Source organism: Pleurodeles waltl, chromosome 2_2 (genome assembly GCF_031143425.1).
Source record: "Pleurodeles waltl isolate 20211129_DDA chromosome 2_2, aPleWal1.hap1.20221129, whole genome shotgun sequence".
In the NCBI taxonomy this organism is placed as follows: domain Eukaryota; kingdom Metazoa; phylum Chordata; class Amphibia; order Caudata; family Salamandridae; genus Pleurodeles; species Pleurodeles waltl.
In genome coordinates this window covers 1,021,417,292-1,021,431,485 of record NC_090439.1, presented here as the reverse complement: position 1 = coordinate 1,021,431,485, position 14,194 = coordinate 1,021,417,292, and positions in this window count along the sequence as shown.

The following is a 14,194-nucleotide window of genomic DNA, read 5'->3' as shown; positions in this document are numbered from 1 at the left end:
GAAGCTTTCCCTGCAGCATGACTGGGTGTGGTTTGTGGGCTGGGCTTGACTCTATATAAGGGAGCCAGCCCAGCTCCACGTGCTCACTATTCAGAGGTCCTGGTGCAGAGCAGCAGCCATTTCCTGAGCTCCTGTTCCAGAGGCCTACCTTGATATTCCAGGCCTGCCCTCATTATATTGGTGATCCTTGAGCAGGGCGGTAAGGCGGAGGTCGGGCTTCGCCCCGACCCCCGTTTTCAAAGACATTAGAGTTTTGGGCCTAGTTGTGAAACTTTCTGTGTGCGTGAGTGTGATTTCATGGCATTTGCATATTCTTGTTCGAATCGGCAGTGTGCACGATTCATTCCTAGCATGTAAACCTTGGCATTTAGATCGGCAACAGTGTGCGCGATCATTTCATGGCCTTTGCATATTCTTGTTCAAATCGGCAGTGTGCGCGATTCATTCCTAGCACGTAAACCTTGGCATTCAGATCGGCAACAGTGTGCGCGATCATTTCATGGCATTTGCATATTCTTGTTCGAATCGGCAGAGTGCGCGATTCATTCCTATCATGTAAACCTTGGCATTCAGATCGGCAACAGTGTGCGCGATCATTTCATGGCATTTGCATATTCTTGTTCGAATCGGCAGTGTGCGCGATTCATTCCTAGCATGTAAACCTTGGCATTCAGATCGGCAACAGTGTGCGCGATCATTTCATGGCATTTGCATATTCTTGTTCGAATTGGCAGAGGGCGCGATTCATTTCCTATCATGTAAACCTTGGCATTCAGATCGGCAACAGTGTACACGATCATTTCATGGCATTGGCATATTCTTGTTCGAATCGGCAGGGTGCGCAATTCATATCTCTCATGTAAACCTTGGCATTCAGATCGGCAACAGTGTGCGCGATCATTTCATGGCATTTGCATTTTCTTGTTTGAATCGGCAACAGTGTGCGCGATTTAACCCTGGCATAAAACGCTTGGCTCTTAGATCGGCATTGTGTGCGATCATTTCATGACATTGAAAACTTTGGTGTGCCGTGTTTGTTGAGGTGCACACATTTATCCTGAGCTTTTGGATTTCTTGGAAAATGCTTAATTCAAAGTGCGACATTCTTTGTGGATATTAAGTTCCTAGTACAGTTCCTGTTGTTTTCAGGGAATGTTCAGATAGCCTTTGTCCTCATGTAAAAATGCAATGTTTATCCTGAAACATTATTCAAGAAGTTTCTTGTTTTCTAGACAGTATGTGGTATTTCATGAAAAGCTCATATGAAACATTGTATTAACCCATTCTTGATTTTTCCAGGTACCTAGATTTCTTGAGGTCTAGTTATAGTCATTTCTTAGGTTATCCATGATTACAGTATAAGAACTCTTAGACCCATAGTCTATTGAAAGTCAATGTGATTATATCTTGATATTGTGTTGTTTAACCTCTTGCTTCCTACAGGTCTCCTTCCCAGCTGTTACCTACCTAATCCCCTTTTCCCCCACTTGGACTCTCTCAGTCTCTGTGGTATTTCTATCAGAGCTTTGGAGCTGTCTAGTGGTGGACATGTTGGGAACGTGCACAGACCTCGAGGATCTGGTCTCCCTGACAGGTGCAGTTGAACACATTTCTCTAGAAAGTGCGGGGCCAGGCTCTTTCCCTCATTTGATAGCTCATAGCCCAGGAATAGCACACTGAGAAATGCTATTTTGTTCTTTTAAAGTTGAATTTGTAACCGAGGTCTGCAAATCCCAAAATGATCCGATCGACCCTTGCAAGATGAATGTCGAGGTCGTCGTCTGTGAGATATATGTCATCCACATAGGATAACGCCTTGGAATCAATATCATGTAATATTGATGTTACACGGGCTGAAAATAGCCCCGGGTATTCTTATAGCCTTGAGGTAAACGACAAAAGCGTTTCTAAGAGCCAAATGAGAATGCACTCAGGTCCCGACTTTCATGTGCTAAGTTCTGGCAAAAAAAGCCATTAGATATGTCTAATGTTGTTTTATATTTTTTACGCACTATATTGTTTATTAGTGCCGTGCTATGTGAATTTTGTATAGCATATGTGCATGTATGACTATTTAAATGTCTATAATCAATGACTATTCTGTATGAATGGTCCGGCTTTGCAACGGGGAATAACGGGTTATTCATTGCAGATGTGTAGGGATCAATTACTGCCTGGCACTCAACCTGGGTGAGGATCTCCCTCACCGGAGCTTTCGCTTCATGTTTAACAGGATATTGTGGCTGCGGTTGGGGTGTGGACCTAACGGGAATAACATGACAAGGATACTCCTTGTCCCAACCTACATGATTGCGATATAACGCAGGTGCCTGCGCTAAAGCCCATTCAGTAGCATAGGCTTCTTTTTCTGCTTCCGGAATAAGATTGGAGAAAGAAGGCAAAATGACATCTTTCCCATGCAGGAGCTTACGGACGTGCTCAGGTGGCCAGTCTCTTTCGGCCAATAGGATATCACTAGTAAGTTCATCCCAAAATATCACACTAATGGTGTGCTCCATGTCTCCCTCTATCTGAATTTTTAAGTCAAAAATCATGTCAGGTGGGAGAACGCGGCCGTCGGCAGTTTCAACTGCGATAAAATCGCTAGTTGCTATCGCATCCAGATGATCTTTCAGACTCTGGTGACATTTCGTGACCTCTGCTGCGCTGTTTAACAGAGTCAATGCCCACGTCTTGTTCCTCAACAGTGTTCTCAAGTATACTGGCATTTTTAGCTGTCAGTTCTGCCACCTTTTTCTTTTTAAACTGTGGCTTTTGCTGAGGAGTCTTTTCTTCTTTTTTAATAGTAGACTGTGGCGAGTCTTTCTTTTGTTTCACGTATTCAGGACGTCGATCTGGACGGCCCCCTCTCTCGCTACGTCTATCCGGTGCGTCCTGAAAGGAACGAGAGTGATGGGAATCAGTATATCTGTCTGGAGGTTTAGTGTTCTCCCTGTTTCTGAGATTGCATCTCCTTTCAGAGTTCTCTGGGTGTGGAGAATCAGCTCTCTTATTTCTTCTATCTTTAAAATCTTTTTGAGTGTTCCAGCGCTTCTTAAGGCCTTCTCGTGCCTGCTTTGTACCCTCCTTATGGGTGGTACCTTGAAACTCCAATTTCTTTGGCTTGGCTCCCAAACTATCCCGCCCTATACTAGTATAGCTATCGGAAATAATTTTCGATAGCTGTCTCTCCTGTTCCTGGTGTGGAGTTTCCCAGAGACGCTGGCGTATTGCCAGTGCTACTGCTTCCCCTTTAATATTACTGAGTATCATTGAGGAAGCCGCGTCAAAATTACGCATTAATTTCCTCCCCAAATCCAAGGCTGGTGCAGCCCGTGCTCATTTTGTATTTGTTTTAACATTTCTGGTAAATTGGCAAGTGTCGGGGTACCATGTGTGGTAGTGTATATAGCAGGGAAGACTGTACCCCATGTGGCACAGTCATCCACTGAGGGAATCATCCCAAAGGGCAAGCACATAGTGAGCAGTCTATGTTTTTCCTGTGGTCCCGTATGGGGAAACACAGCTTCCAGCTGATTAGTTTTCTGGGCAATCCAGAACGGTATTTTTTCCCGTTCATGGGGACTATACCCATGATAGTATGCACTGTTTGTGGATTAATCCCAGTAGCCAATAGGTAACCACCAGGTACTGGCGGTGCTGGACGCGCCGGTGTGGCGTTCAATGTCTGCATTACGAACTAAACTAGTCATCTATATAATGTCACTAATTCATTATATAAATCTTGCAGATCTGCTATTGGCATATTTTGTATGCCTGGGTGAGGTGTGTATGTGGCAAACATAGGCCACGTTGGTCTGTCATTACTTAAGGGACCTAGCCTCACTCTTTGTAGTACATGTGGTAGGGCGCCTTCAAAGCAGTTCTGGTGCTCTTGGTATGTGAGCGATATTTCATGATACTGGTATGCTCGGTACCGTTGAGGTACGTTCGCAATTTCATATGTGTGAAATGTATGCGTTCTTTGGTCCGCCTCAGGAAAGGTGACCCAACAGTAGAATGTTTCTGTTTGGTATGCTTCATTAGCCTCTATTATGAGAGTAACATCCCCGCCCTCATCTGTAAGGCCATGCATTAATAAATGTTGCGTTAGAGCTTGACTAGCATTTTCAGGAATGTCAATGGCAGCAGCCATTTTTATTTAGAAAAATGGAACACCAAAATGGGGAGTAAAGTCCTTTTATGAGTTCAAGCTCGAACAACCTACAGCTTAATCAGGTGTCACCTTTTCGTCTGAGGAGGAGTTTCCCAAAGACCACAGACGTCTCCGTATAATGGTACTTAGGGTACCTGTTGTCTGTGAGACAGTGATAGTCGGCGAATCCGTAAATTAGTGCCTAAACACCATCGTTGGTGGTGCCATGTCATAGTTTGGACTCTTGCTCTAGGCAAGACTGCTGGTTAAAGGATGACAGTACTTTTGCTTGTAGGCGACTATGCCTATCCTACAACAACACGCAACTGTTGTCCCAACCTTACTGGCTCACTAGCAGCACCTCACCAGAAACACAATAGTAAAAGGTGATTTGTGGCAACCTTTACGCATGTACTCGAGAATAAGACATCTCAGGGAGTGTTGTGGTTAAACGGAGATTACCCCTTTCTCACAGATATATCATGTCACATACAAACACAGGCAATGACAAAGATGCAGTAAAGTTTCAATAGTTTTTATTTAACACAACTTCAGTTTGCAATATGTTGCATGGGCTGCAATGATTAGGATAATGAATAATGCAAGAAGCAGAATTGTGAAGACGAGAGTCATTATTACAAAGACCCCCATCAACTTGCAATGCATGTAAAAGACATACGAGATGTAATATGCCCTAATACCCTAATGTGATAGGCCTAACCTCCTACCTAAAGGAGAGCTGGGTTTGCTAAACCTAATCTGCCAATGCCATGTCCATGAGAGGAGCCCCCAACCCTCGTTACTTTGGAATGAGGTCTCTATCTCAGACTCCGCAGGGACACGAAGAATGGGTCAGCATCAAGACCACGTGCAGCATTGGTGTGAGCGATGGTGGCAATGCCCTCTGGTTGGAATCCCTCTGATTATCTGTCTAAAGTGCGATGTATTTATACAGATCTACCAGGACCCCTGACGCAGGTGTGTTCCCAAACAATAGATAACAGACATGCTTGGGACGGCAATTATTATAAACAATCCCTCGAAAGTATAGAGAGGGAAAATCCCTGGGTGTGAACACCTACTGTTTGTTTGTCTTTATTGCTTGATCTTGACGCCTTAGCGCGGTGGCACTGATAATGCAAAACATAACAAGTGGCCTAACTATAAATAAGGCAGCCATCTTAGATTAATTAAATAATTAAATGGGCTAAGACAGAGCAAGCTAAGTAGGTTAAAAGTCACTAGGTGACGGGGGCACGGGTCTGCAAGCCAGAGGCTCAGCTAACTCCTGTTATCCCATTAAAACAAACTAGGATTCACTACAAGAGAGATGTGTGTTTTAGCACACCAACGTGTGCAAAGGCCCAGTGCCGAGGATTAAGTGAGATGCAAATCCTGGAGAAAGAAAATATCTATGTGATATTGAGCAAGGTATGCATGTACTAAGCAAGCTTTTCTGTGGTCATTGACGCTGCGGATGTTCAAGGTAAGGCATTTGGTGGGGGTCATGTCGCTGTGTAGGGAAGGTGCTGGTGAGGAGAATTGACTTATCATGGGCTAGATCCAACGTGTGGGGAGGCTGATAGAGCATCTGACCGTGCACGAATAAAGGAGAGGGAAATATGTAACAAGGGGTAATAATGTAAAACACCCATCCAAACCCACCCACTCCAACTCTGAAATCAGGTTGAGCAGAACTTTCCCACCCAACAACCCAACATTTTGAAAATAAAACAGAGTTTAATATGGGAGACATTCCTGAGGGAGGAGAAAAGGACCTGGCTAGAATCCCCATCGAGTAGAGATAGGGTGGCCGAACGGGCAACTGGCACCCAGGTTTTTTTCAGCGGGGCTGAGTGTAGTAAAATCCAATTTTGTGCTGGTAACATCAGCTGCAAGGCTCCTGTATTCAGTTGCATCCCTGGCCTAGTTGAGAGAGAAGAAATACATGGCAGAGCAGTGCTCATTGCAGATATGTGTAGATGCTTCGTAAGTCTAGTATAGATGAATGTTAATCATTTTCGTTGAGGGGGTTGAATGCCCATCTCTGAGGAGAGCTGCTGGGCGAAGACTTGGCTAAGGTGATATGTTTAGCAAATTTTAATGCAAAGAAGTGAAGTTTCCCTTAAAATGTGACACAGAGCTTAGCTGGTTAAAGAAGTGCGTAGGGCACGTCCGCCTTTTGCTGGATACGTTTGGCTGGGAGGAAGTCTTGTCGAGTGGCCTACTCCGACTGAATGAAGTCTGAGTAGAACAAAAGTTAATTGCCCTTATAAGACCCCAGATGACGTTGCAATCTCTATAGCTGAGGATCCTTGAGGATCCTTGTGACTATTGTTTGCGGTGGTGCTCCAGGTGGGGAGTGGTCCTACCGAACAGTCTACCCACTCCACACTGAAGACAGGAAAGAGAGCTTTGCCGAAGAGTTTGTGTGGCAAACTTTCCACAAAATCCTCCACTTTCTTAATGGTGGTCGATTCTAGTAGGACGATTAAGCGGAGGTTATTTAATCTTGATCTCACCTCCATATCCTCATTCTTAGCTTTAATAAAGTCAGGGCCCTTGTCCATTTTTAACTGGTCTATGTCATCAACATTCAAGACACAATTCTAGAGATGGTCTAGTCTTCTCTCATGCTTGTCGCCACACTGTTTCCTGTGGTCCAGGTGGAAGGTGAGAATATTGAGCTTTGTGTCTATAGACTTGATTTTACCTCCACCAGGAGTTCCTTGAGGTCGATATTAGAGTTGGTATCATCTTCCTGCTCACTGGGTGGTTTGTCGGTTGAAGGTTCTTGTTCTGCAAAGCAAGTGAGACGTCAGCTCTCAAAGGAGAGCTTCTGTTGACATGCATTGTGCTTGTCCATGTTCATTGCAAAAGATGTCCCCACTGTGGGAGGGAAGGCAGTCTTGTGTTCTGCCGATACAGCGGGTCGGCTGGGCAGCAGTTCACAGGGCTGCTATGGTGCATATCGTGTGAAGAGAGGGCAGAGAACAACCAACTGTAGCCTCAGTGTCGATCTAGTGCCTGGACCCCACCACACCCCGTTGGGAAAGCCTGTCATGGGGGGCTTGTGCAGCCTAGGGACAGTTGACATCCCACGGAGAAGAAACAGAGGTGTCTACAAGGCAGTTGTGTATGTGAGGGCCAAGCCCAACACGAGCCACTGCTTTTGGTGCTGGAGGTCCAATCAAGAAGGCGTGCAGGCCAGGCAGCAGGCAATAGGGCCATTGTAGTGCAGTTATGCAAAGAAAGATGGAAGACCAGCTCACCGTGGTCCAGTAGCAAGTCAATTGCCCTTGCCTCGCCACCCCCTGAGCAGAGATATTAGCTCCTTTTTATGTTAGTCTACTGAAGCATCCTTTACAAGTACAAGGGTTACAGTGATATGGTAAGTGTGCACTTCGAAGTAGATAATTTCTTATAACAAGTTATTTCCTGTGGACTTTATATTGCATGAGGATGAACATGAAGAAATAAGTGTTTTCTCAAGTATTTACCCAACTGACTATGGAATTTTGGGGATTTTGTGGATACAGCAGGGTTGACACGCTGAATTTGTCCACGTTATATCCCCTGGTAATTCTGCATTCATTAATATTGCATCCAGAGTTGCAGCATTTCTCAATAAGCCAATAGGCCTCACTTTTGGGAGGTAATAAGTGTTTCGCCAGAGCTACTGGCTTTGTCAATGTCTTTAAGCTATGTTGTAGAGCAGTGTGGCTGCTGTGCAGCAGGTTGAAAAGTTATAATAAAAAAGTGTTATAATCATTTTTGTTACCTTATATATAACAAAGAAGACATTATGTATAACTCAAACAACCCTATTAAAAAGCATTAACCTAAAAACGTCCTCTGGTTTTTTGTCCTTTGTCCTTTCAATGCTAGCAACTTTGTCCTGCCTGTTCTAATGATGTTTGTTATAGCTTTTGTTTTGTTTGGAGGGGTATAAACAATCGGAGGGTGGAGGTTGGAAAATAGTACCTGAATTACAACACGAGCAGGGGACAGAAACTAGGGGATAATTAACAGATGCCTGACTCCAAGGACAGACTGCAATGGGGCAATGGGGCACATTAGAAACTGTGTGGATAGAGTCTGAAATCAGTATAGTATAATATATAGAAGCACTGAGGCCAGGGATAGAGAATGAAACACTGAGGTAAGACGGTGTGTGTAGGGGGGAAGAAATAAAGAGGTAAGAAAGATAGACTCAGTTACTATCAGAGGAGAGCAATAGAACAGAAAGAATGACATCCACAGGAAGTACAAAGGGTGACAAAGAAAGAGAAACAAGAGAGCGAGAAAGAGCAAGAAATTGTGTGTGTGCTTCAGAGAGATATAGAGGGGGTGCTGAGCTGGTGCTGCGCTGGAGCAGAGTGATGCTGAGATTGTGCTGTGCTGGCGTTGTGGTAGTGTTCAGTTGCTGCTGAGTGATGCTGACGTGGTGCTGCTGTGGTACTGCTGATGTGGTGCTGCACTGATGCTGGGTTGGTGTTGAAGTGGTGATGAGTTGGTGTGGAGGTGGTGCTGAGGTGGTGTTGCACTGATGCACTTGTGCTGCACTGATGCTGCAGTGGTGCCCAGGTGGTGCTAAAGTGGTGCGGTGCTGGTGCTGAGTGATGCTGAGGTGGTGCATAGGTGGTGCTGAAGTGGTGCTGCGTTTGTGCTGAGTTGGTGCTAAAGGGGAAAGATCTAGAACAATGCGTCAGGAACCACGCTTGCCTGAACAATGCAGGCCTTTTTCTCTGCTTTAACCACACAAATGCTGAGCAACGCACATGTGTGGTTATAGCAGAGAAAAAGTAAGATCCATTGGAAGAGGACACGGTCAGGTAAGTGGGTCTGGGGCAGGGTTGGGGGTAGTTTTTAGGGTTGGGGCGGGGTGAAGGGGTTGGGGTGGTTAGGCTATTTTTTTTTTTAAGGAGCGGGGTGGAGGGTCAGTGTTAATTTGTTTTTAGGGGTGGGGGGTCAGGGTAATTTTCTATTTAGGGGTAGGGGAGGTGGATTTTCAGGGGCGGGGTGGGGTGGTTGAGGTAATGTAAGGAAATGGCTCCCTGTTTGCAATTACCCCCCACTTTTTGCCTGATACTGATGCTGACTTGACTAAGAAGTGTGCTGGGACCCTGCTAACCAGGTCCCAGCACCAGTGTTTTTTTCACCTAAAATGTACCATTGTCTCCACAATTGGCACAACCCTGGCACCCAGGTAAGTCCCTTGTAACTGGTACCCCTGGTACCAAGGGCCCTGATGCCAGGGAAGGTGTCTAAGGGCTGCAGCATGTCAAATGCCACCCTGGGGACCCCTCACTCAGCAAAGACACACTGCTTGCCAGCTTATGTGTGCTGGTGGGGAGAAAATGACTAAGTCGACATGCCACTCCCCTCAGGGTGCCATGCCAACCTCACACTGCCTGTGGCATAGGTAAGTCACCCCTCTAGCAGGCCTTACAGCCCTAAGGCAGGGTGCACTATGCCACAGGTGAGGGCATAGGTGCATGAGCACTATGCCCCTACAGTGTCTAAGCAAACCCTTAGACAATGTAAGTGCAGGTTAGCCATAAGAGTATATGGTCTGGGAGTCTGTCAAAAACGAACTCCACAGCTCCATAATGGCTACACTGAATACTAGGAAGTTTGGTATCAAACTTCTCAGAATAATAAACCCACACTGATGCCAGTGTTGGATTTATTAAAAAATGCACACAGAGGGCATCTTAGAGATGCCCCCTGTATTTTACCCAATTGTTCAGTGCAGGACTGACTGGTCTGTGCCAGCCTGCTGCTGAGAGACGAGTTTCTGACCCCATGTGGTGAGGGCCTTTGTGCTCTCTGAGGACAGAAACAAAAGCCTACTCCGAGTGGAGGTGCTTCACACCTCCCCCCTGCAAGAACTGTAACACCTAGCAGTGAGGCTCAAAGGCTCAGGCTTTGTGTTACAATGCCCCAGGGCACTCCAGCTAGTGGAGATGCCCGCCCCCTGGACACAGCCCCCACTTTTGGTGGCAAGTCCAGAGGAGATAATGAGAAAAACAAGGAGGAGTCACCCACCAGTCAGGACAGCCCCTAAGGTGTCCTGAACTGAGGTGACCCCTGCCTTTAGAAATCCTCCATCTTGATTCTGGAGGATTCCTCCAATAGGAATAGGGATGTGCCCCCCTCCCCTCAGGGAGGAGGCACAAAGAGGGTGTAGCCACCCTCAAGGAGAGTAGTCATTGGCTACTGCCCTCCCAGACCTAAACACACCCCTAAATTCAGTATTTAGGGGCTCCCCAGAGCCTAGGAAACTAGATTGCTGCAACCTAAGATGAAGAAGGACTGCTGACCTGAAAGCCCTGCAGAGAAGACGGAGACACCAACTGCTTTGGCCCGAGCCCTACCGGCCTGTCTCCCCTCTTCAAGAAAAACTGCAACAGCGACGCGTCCCCCAGGGTCCAGCAACTTCTGAAGCCTCAGAGGACTACCCTGCATCTAAAAGGACCAAGAACTCCCGAGGACAGTGGCTCTGGTCCAAAGAAGCTGCAACTTTGCAACAAAGAAACAACTTTTAAAGGACTGCACGTTTCCCGCCGGAAGCGTGAGACTTTCCACTCTGCACCCGACGCCACCGGCTCGACCTGCGGAGAACCAACACTACAGGGAGGACTCCCCGGCGACTGCGACCCTGTGAGTAGCCAGAGTTGACCCCCTGAGCCCCCCCAGTGACGCCTGCAAAGGGAATCCAGAAGCTCGCCCTGACCGCGACTACCTGCTTCTAAGAACCCGACGCCTGGTAAAGACACTGCACCCGCAGCCCCCAGGACCTGAAGGATCCGACCTCCAGTGCAGAAGCGACCCCCAGGTGGCCCTGTCCATTTGTTGGCTACCCAGAGGAGCCCCCCCCTTACCTGCCTGCTTCATTGAAGAGACCCCTGAGTCTCCCATTGAACTCCTTTGCAAACCCGACGCCTGTTTGCACTCTGCACCCGGCCACCCCCGTGCCGCTGAGGGTGTACTTTTTGTGCTGACTTGTGTCCCCTCCCTGTGCCCTACAAAACCCCCCTGGTCTGCCCTCCGAAGTCGCGGGCACTTACCTGCTGACAGACTGGAACCGGGGCACCCCCTTCTCCATTGAAGCCCATGTGTTTTGGGCACCACTTTAACCTCTGCACCTGACCGGCCCTGAGCTGCTGGTGTGGTAACTTTAGGGTTGCCCTGAACCCCCAATGATGGGCTACCTTGGACCCAACTTTGAACCCTGTAGGTGGGTTAGTTACCTGCAAAACTAACAAATACTTGCCTCCCCCAGGAACTGTTGAAATTTGCAGTGTCTAGTTTTAAAATAGCTAACATTTTGCTGATTCAAAGTTCCTATGATACCTGAGTGAAATACCTTTCATTTAAAGTATTGATTGTAAATCTTGAACCTGTGGTTCTTAAAATAAACTAAGAAAATATATTTTTCTATACAAAAACCTATTGGCCTGGAATTGTCTTTGAGTGTGTGTTCCTCATTTATTGACTGTGTGTGTACAACAAATGCTTAACACTACCCTCTTATAAGCCTACTGCTCGACCACACTACCACAAAATAGAGCATTAGAATTATCTCTCTTTGCCACTCTTACCTCTTAGGGGAACCCTTGGACTCTGTGCATGCTATTTCTTACTTTGAAATAGTACATACAGAGCCAACTTCCTACATGTAATCTTCTATTCAGGGCAGGGGGAGGGTTTTAGGGGTGGGGTGGGGGCATCACTGTAGTTTTAGGGGCAGGGTGGGGGGTCGGGTATTTTTAGTTTTTGGGGGTGGGGGGTTGGGGTAGTTTATGTTTAGGGGCGGCACTAGGGGGTCGAGTATTTTTAGTTTTTAGGGGTGAGGTGGGGGGTCGGGGTAGTTTAGGTTTTAGGGAGTCGGGGAGGTCGTGGTAGTTTTAGGGGTGGGGATTGTGTGGGTCAGGGTATTTTTAGTTCTTAGGGGCTGGGTGGGAATTCAGGGTAGTTTTAGGGGCTGGCTAGTATAGGTTTTAGGGGGTGGGGGTCACAGTAGTTTTAGGGGCAGGGTGGGGGATTGGGGGATTTTTAGTTCTTAGGAGTGGGGTGGGGAGTCAGGGTAGTTTTAGGGGCGGGGATGGGGGTTCGGGGTAGTTTAGGTTTTAGGGTGTGGGGGATTGAGGTAGTTTTAGGGGTGGGGTGGTGGGTAGGGGTAGTTTAGGTTTTGGGGGTGGGGAGTTATGGTAGTTTTAGGAGTGAGGATGGGGGGTCAGGGTATTTTTAGCTTTTGGGGGTGGTGGTCAGGGTAGTTTAGGTTTGGTGGTTGGAGTGGGGGTATTTTTAGTTTTTAGGGGCAGGGGTGGGGGGTCAGGTAGTTTAAGTTTTAGAGGGGTGGGGTCATGGTAGTTTTAGGGGTAGGGGACTTGGGGTGTTTTAAGTGTTTGGGGCGGGGTGGGGGGTCAGGGTAGTTTTAGGGGTGGGTGTCGCTGTGGGGGGATTGGTTTTTTAGGGGCGTGGTTGGGGTAATTTTTGGTTTATTTTTGGGGGTGGGGATTGGTTTTAGGGCTCAGGGTGGGTGGGGGTATCAGGGTAGTTTTTAAGGGTTTAAGGGTTTTTAAGGGAGGTCGGTGTACTTCTGTCTTTAGGGTGGGGGTGTGACATGGGACAACCACACATGCCATTCCCAAACATGCCTTTACTAGGCATGCCTTTACAATGAAAAATTGTTGTAAAGGCATGCATGGTAAAGGCATGCTTGTAAACAACGCGGTCGGAGTTCCGACCACGTTGTTCAGACATGCGTGGTTGCCGCATGCGTGGTTCCATCATACAACTGTGCTAAAGTTGTGCTTTGCTTGTGCTGAGTGATGTTGAGGTGGTGCTCAAGTGAGCTGCACTGGTGCTGAGAGATGCTGAGGTAGTGCTCCTAACACCTGAACACACGTACAGGTCATCGATTAAGTTACTTTGTAAAGAGCTCATAAACCTGTCCTCTTTGACTAAGTTATGCCTCTGAGTTTGAGTGAGCCACCTCATCTCAGATGGCCACACCTGCACAGACTTTCTGGGACAGAAAAAGAAACTATGCTGCAACCCCTCATGCATCACCTGCGAGAAGCACTGCAGTGGGAGCCAGATGTGGGCATTGATGTCAACGTGCACAGTGCACTCAAAGCATCTGAATGCACAGCTTACAGATATTAGCTGGTTAACCGTGGGCCATTCTATCCAGCTCAACAAAGGAAGCACTAGGCATCTGTAATCTTGCTTGAGTTAAATTTAGTCTCTGGACTCCAAAGATTAAACAAGCTGGTGGTTGTGAAAAACTAGTGTGGCTGCTACTCAGTATAGCTAAAAGTTATTGGTGTCAAGGAACATAGAGTGACATGTTCTAAAGTTGAGTAGAGTGTAGTGTTATGGAGTGGCATAGAGTGGTGTGACATAGACTGGTATGGCATAGAGTGGCGTTGTGTAGAGTGGTGAGGCGTTGAGTGGAGTGCAGTTGCATGGAATGGCTTTGCAAAGAGTGGAGTGGTGTTGCATAGAGTGGAGTGGCGCAGCATAGAGTGGTATGGTGTGGCATATAGTTGAGTGTAGTGCAGTTGCGTGGAGTTGTGTTGCATAGAGTGAAATGACTTTGCATAGAGTGGAGTGCAGGTGTATGGCAACGGTGTGGCATAGAATGGAGTGGTGAAAGTTGAGTGCAGTTGCGTGGAGTGGCATTGCGTAAAGGATTGTATAGAGTGAAGCAGTTGTAGTTGGACTCTTGCTCTAGGCTAGACTGCTGGTTAAAGGATGACGATGCAAAAAGAACAAGTGATGGACGGAATGCTGAACAATGTCAAACATTCACCCCCAGTACAGAGATCTGGACATAAATCTATCGATTTTTTCCCACCCATGCCTTTCCAGTTTGGACCCAGCCATATGCAAATCAGTCTTGACCCTCTTCCCCATGGGAACAGTCCAGCCCGAACTGCCAAGCCAGGTCCTCCCTGGACTGGAAACAAGCATCCTAGGACCGGTTTCAGGGTATCACCCTTCATCAGCCAGGCTAGCTTAATT